The 6,052-nt window shown below is 45.0% G+C and overlaps 1 long non-coding RNA gene across 1 annotated transcript; it reads left to right on the forward strand.

Annotated features, from left to right (window-relative positions):
- Nucleotides 1–355: 355 nt before the first annotated feature.
- On the forward strand, nt 356–5,405 carry LOC309804547. Its single transcript, XR_014294136.1, has 3 exons — nt 356–648; nt 3,765–3,856; nt 5,185–5,405. It is a non-coding gene; the product is annotated as an uncharacterized lncRNA (long non-coding RNA).
- The last annotated feature ends 647 nt before the right edge of the window (nt 5,406–6,052 follow it).

The raw sequence follows: 6,052 nt of genomic DNA on the forward strand, positions 1-6,052 counted from the left end.
CAACGTTTCGCGCTGCCTTAGTCTCAGAGCTCAAACCCCTACTCTTCAGGCCGCGTCACCATGGGAGACAGGGCTGCACGCGGACGCGACGCACGGCGAGCGTGCTGACGTCCTCGAGCCCCGCCCCCACGGTCCCGCCCGCTGACTTAAACGGCAGCCCCGCGGCGTGGCGGGCGTAGATGCGTGCGCCAACACCAGGCCCTGCGGGGTCTCTGGAGCGCGGCATGGGGGGGGGTTGGCATAGCTGAGGCCCGTGGCCCTATGTCTTCTGGCTGCGACGCCGGTCCTGCGCATGCTGCGGGGCCGCAACCGCCGGGCAGTGGGCGCCCGAGGGGCCGGGAGGCGAGCCGGGGCCGCCAGGCGGGTGTGGGCATCGTGTCCGCAGCCAGCGTCCCCGAGGCCGCGCTCGGGCCATGATCACTTGGTGAAGCTGCGCCGGGACAGCGTGGCCGATATCTTTCCGCGCTCTGAGGACCTGTGCGCGCTGCAGGACTCGGTGCCTCTGCCCTCCGTGCACGCTTCCCTACAGGAGGGCCTGCTGGACTTAAGGCCGACCGCCTCCGCGGGGTGCACTGGGCGCCGCTCCTGAGCACCCGCTGCCCCTGATCTGTATCCAGAGCTTCTTCCAGCCACGGCTTGTCGAGACAGGTTTGTACTTCCCGCTTCCAGGACCCCTCGTGTGGGCGCTGAGAAGCGGGGTTTTAAATGGTGCAAGGTGGAGGGTGGGCACTAGAACCAGTGCCCAGTGACCGGGTGTGCGTGCACTAGACGGGGCGTGCGGCCTAGGACTCCTGCCAGCTCGGTGACCCCAGCCGAGTGCCTTAAGGCTTCAGGGTCTCAGTGTTCTCATCTGTAGTGTGGGCTTAACAGGACCCAGTCTCTGTGGCGGTTACAAGGATGCACTGTGTTAATGCTTCTAGACTCTACAAAGTAGAACACTTAGCACAGTTTGGAGCATCGTTAATTGTTGCACAGATGTTACCTGGTCTGTTGAATGACTTTGCCTGGTACACACCAAAGCGATTAGGAAATGGATATATCCCAGCTTGATTTCCTTTCCATTAAAACAGGGCTCGGGAAAAAAAAAAATCTGTTTTTCAGTAGTCGTATCATATAGTGGAAAGAGCACTGGTGTGAAGGCAGCCTAGGGTTTGAATTCCAGGGCTTATGCTCTCTGTGGCCTGGGCAGGTTTCTTTTGCACTACAATCCCCACACTTGTAAAATGACATTAATAACCACTCTTTCTGTGGGTTCTTAGAATTAATTAAGCAGGTTATGTGTGTAAAGTAGCCTGGCACTTGAATGAGTTGTCAGAACCAAGGGCTGCTGGAGACGATGCTTCTGCCCTAGGTAATCTCCCCTTCTACTGGGCGGCAGGTAGACACAAGCACAGTAATCAGTGCTCTGGAAGAAGTGAGTTCTGGTGCTACAGAGCACAGAATCTTTTTTTAAATTTAATTATTATTTTATATTGGAGGTTAGTTGATGTACAATGTGTTAGTTTCAGGTGTACAGCAAAGTGGTTTAGTTGTTCATATATCCATTCCTTTTCAGATTCTTTTCCCGTACAGTTTGTTCCAGGCTATGGAGTAGAGTTCCCTGTGCTGTGCAGTAGGTCCTTGTGGATTATCTGTTTTATACAGAGTCGTGTGTCTATGTTAATCCCAAACTCCTAATGTATCCCTTCCCCCGATCTTTCCCCTTTGCAGAGCACAGAATCTTGGAAGGGAAAGTTCAGGGTAGGATTTTTGGAGAAGGTGCCATCCTTTCTAAGGATATGTAGAAGCTCCTGGGGTGGCAGGAGAGAGCAGTGTGTGTTGAAGTTTGAGAAATATAAGAAAATATGGCAAAACTAATGTACAGGACTGGAACTCAGGGTTCGGGAAAGAAATGAGAGTTGATACTGGAAACTTAGTGGGGCCCAAGAGAAGGGGGCCTTGTTTGTCCTGTCAGAAGTTTGCATGTTTATCCTGAAGGCTGTGGGAAACACCAAAGAACAGTGAGATGAACTTGTGGTTTAGAGGCTCACTCGGACCTCCATGTGGGAGGCAGTTGATTGGGTGCAGGGTGAATTGTAATCTGAGGGTCCCACTGAAGTTATGAAAGGTGGGACTGGGTTTTGCAGATCTGAGAGAGAATGGGTAGGGCCTGGTGACCAGTTAGAAAAGGGAGGGCAGCAAGCGTGGGTGACAGTTTACAGCTGCATCTTTCTGAGAGATACAGAGCACAGTAGGAAGGTATTGGGGGTGGGGAGAGGATCTTACTTCATCTTCAGTGCTTTAGAGGGCCCTGGTAGACGGGTCTGGACCCAAGGTACAGATCTGGGCTTTTTGGGAGGACAGGTGTTTGAAGGCATGGTAGAGACTTAGGTTATCCACAAGAAGATCCAAAGAATCATAGGTCTGAGAGATTTTTAAGTGGGTATATTTGAGGATGTTTATAAGCTGTGAGAAAGTAGCCAGCAGAGGAAGGGTGTAAAGATCTAGGACAGGAAATGATTGTTCATTTGATTTTGAAAAGCTGAATGCTTATCGTGTGCCTGGCCCTTTTCTAGGATCTGGGGTTCACACCATCTGTTATCTCTTCTGCAAGGATAGTTCAACTCATCCCCTGGTGAAGAGAAGTCAGATTATTCTTTGCGTCCCATTCAGGTATAAGAACAGTTCTGTACCTCTGAAGGGACTTTACTTAACCAGAGTAATAAGTTAGAAATCAAAAGAAATTAGAGCTGGAAGGGACCTTAAAGGCCACTGTACTTAATTTTGCCTGATATTTGACATTGAATGTAAGAAAAATTTATTGTAGAGCCCATTCTCTTCAGAGTTCCTTCACTGAACTTTCTTTATGTCTTGCATCCAGTGGGTCTATCTTGTAAATTTTGGCCTCCTCCTAAATTTGCTTCTTCATCCATATTACATTTTGCCCAGACTATGGCAGAAACTCCTGGGTGGTTTCACGGCCCCTGGGTTCAGTTCCTCTAAGTTCATCTGCCTACTCGGGGTAAGTGATCTTCTAACAGAAAAAGATGTGCTTAAAATAATGCTGCTAATGGCTTGCCCACACAGAGTTAGTGCATAGTAGCCGCCCAGCGTGTGCTCTGCACGGAGGCGTGTAGTATGAACTGTGCTCGGACAAGCCTTATAGGGCTCTTTGCCCTGAGGAAGGGGAGCTTTTTGTGATCACTCCCTTTATCTAGTCGGTCCTTCAGCAGTGGGGCGCCTTTTTCTAATCAGCAGAGGCATCCTTACTCAGCTAGTGGTAGCCCCAGGTCTCACCACCTGTGGGATACAAGCCATGCTCTCTCCCAGGCTTGCTTGGACCAACGTCTCTATTTTCATTTCTGTCTCTTCTCACACTTGGACCCCTGGCCTTTAGTCATCCCCACCTGCAGCATTTACAGTGCCCAGCAGGAGTCAGGCTTGAGTGTCTTTTCACACATGTTCCCTGTGCAGCTAATGCACCTCCTACTCCAACTCTGCATAGCCTCATCTTTCCAGACTGTACTTCAGGGTTATCATGAAGCTGTCACTTAGATATAACTTTTTGCCTCCATAGGAACCTCTGTGCATAAAGGTTACGTTTATTTATCTCATGTGATTGAAATTTTGAGTTTATACATCTTCCTCCTTAATGAAGGCTTTAAGGGCAGGAGTCGTTTCTAATCCTTAGCCCAGAGCAGATGCTTTTGTTTTTATTTAGATACTTTTTAATGATGATAAAATGTTTGGTTTTAATCACTCATTTTACAATAATTTTGCTTTAGGTTGTGACAGAAAAAGAGTTTACAGAAGTCGTGTTCCTGCGATAAGAAATAAAGATGTGACCTTTCAGTTGTGTAAAGCTCATAAATGCTGTGTAAGTGCGTCGGGTGCGCTAAGGAACATGGAGCTAAGTGGGCTAGTTGTGTGAGAGAGAGACTTAACTATGTTAACAAACGTGAGCCTTCATTGTGTCCTGCCAACATTTGATAGTTGCCTTTGGGGCTAACTAAACCAGTAAAAGTTTAAACTGTTCCTCCCCATTAAAGGGATTGAATAATTGGCTTCTTTGGTGCACCTTTGTCTTGTGAATTGTCCAGTTGGGGATGAAGGTTTAGAAAGTGGGTTTCAGTCTTGTTTAAGTCTCTTCCCATCAGACTGGTCTCATGATTTCCTACACACCATGTCTGTCTACCTTTTCCTGTCTACCTTTTGTTGGTAGTGTTCAGGCCTGGATTGTCTCCTGTACCTGCTCAAACCTTGGTCCATTCTCATTTGTACCATGGAAGTTTGTCATGCTGGATACTGTCAGAATTAATCTTACTTAAGTTTGTGTTAAGCCACAAACTACATGTTTTGTATATTTTCTGTTTTCTCTGTTTGTTTATATTTTTATGGTTTCTCTTCAAGAAATATTATGGGAAGGGAAATAGCAAGATGAAGAGCAAAAAAGTCATCATTCTCTTTCAATTGTTAGAACATCTATGTGCAATCATAATTATGATGCACTGTGGTATGTGTTAAAATAAGAAATATATGTAACGTCCCGTAGGAGCAGCAAACTCAGTGGTGTTGGTGAGGGTGTGTCATGGAAGTAATCACAAAGCAGGTGAATCTTGATTAGGGTCCTGAAAGATTAGTGTGCCTTCCCGGTGTCCAGTAGTGGTCTGGAGGGGTCAGGAAGCCTGCCTTTCAATCTGAGGGAACAGAGAGTTTGAGGTCCTCTCTCTTCTATTGCTCTAGTATAGTATACTGCATAGCAGCTAATAAAATACTGGGTTTATAGTTGACATTTAAATCGCTGATTGATCATCAAGATTGGCATGTATCATTGGAAATGAAAATCGGAGGAGTCTTATGCTTTTTAGGTTTTTTCTTTTTTTTTCCTTTGTCTCAAAAGTATGTAGTACTTTACTGAGTGGTTGGGAATAAAGTTTGCAGTATTCAGTGTATTCAGTTTTAGTACCTAAATAGAATTAAACTGTTGCTGTAAACTGGAATAACACTTTGTTACTGACGAGTTTTAGGATGCATCAGTTCATCAATTACCTGTTTGGGAAGATTGTAGTTAATGATTTTAAGAATGTGGCTATAAACCTCCAATTGACTCAAGAAAAGCAAATAAGTCAAGATTGACAAATGTATAGGCTCTTCATCTTATTGTGTGTGTGTGTGTGTGTGTGTGTGTGTGTGTTTTCCTTTTAGTTACTTGTCAAGGTATAAAGAACTCTATCACTGTTAAGACAGTAAACTTCACAGGGTATAATCTGACATGGCAGGGAACAGATCACATGGTCAAGATCTTAAAGGTGATTTGATGTTTAAACTTTCATGAAAACATATGTGATTGAAGCACATTAACATATTGATACAGATGGCAGTTAATTTTTGTCTTTTCATACATGTGAGTGCAGCTTTTGTTTTGTAGAAAGAATATGACCAAAGAGTGATGTGAATTGCTGTTGCCTAAACTATAGTGTTGAATCCCCAATGTTTGCACTTGAGTTTAACAACTCTGTGGTTTCCTATCTTCTTCCTGAGACACTTAATCTCAGGTCCATCCTCGTTACACAGAGTAGTAAATTAGAGAACAACTAATATCACCATTTAAAGAAGTGAGACTGAAATCTCAACCATCCTGAACATAGGAACTGAAGGGGGCTCTCAGCCATTCAGAGAGTTATTACCAAGCCAGTCGGCTTAATGCTGTTCAGTTTTCTCCATAGCAGAGCCTTCCAGGTCCTTCTTTTGAGCTTATTTATTTTTATACACAATTCTGTATGGATACTGTACATAATACTAAATAGTTGTATTAACTGGGTTTAACTGGTGATGTATTTACATGAAGATCTAACTTCGTTTTGTTGATATCTTTTTAGGGGCTTTCCATTCATCAAAGCTTGTGATGTATGTAATCAGTTGCTGGTGTGTAGCTATCACATTTATGATATATAGGGCTTGAATTGGGAAAGGTGGATGGTCATTCTTCTTGCTCTTTAAACTGACAGAGCCTTACATGAAGCATTTCCCTCTCTGAAATAAATCCGTGTAAAACATGTTTGGTCGCTCTCCC

Source organism: Mesoplodon mirus, assembly GCF_964341445.2.
Source record: "Mesoplodon mirus genome assembly, chromosome: 1".
NCBI classification, from domain to species: domain Eukaryota; kingdom Metazoa; phylum Chordata; class Mammalia; order Artiodactyla; family Ziphiidae; genus Mesoplodon; species Mesoplodon mirus.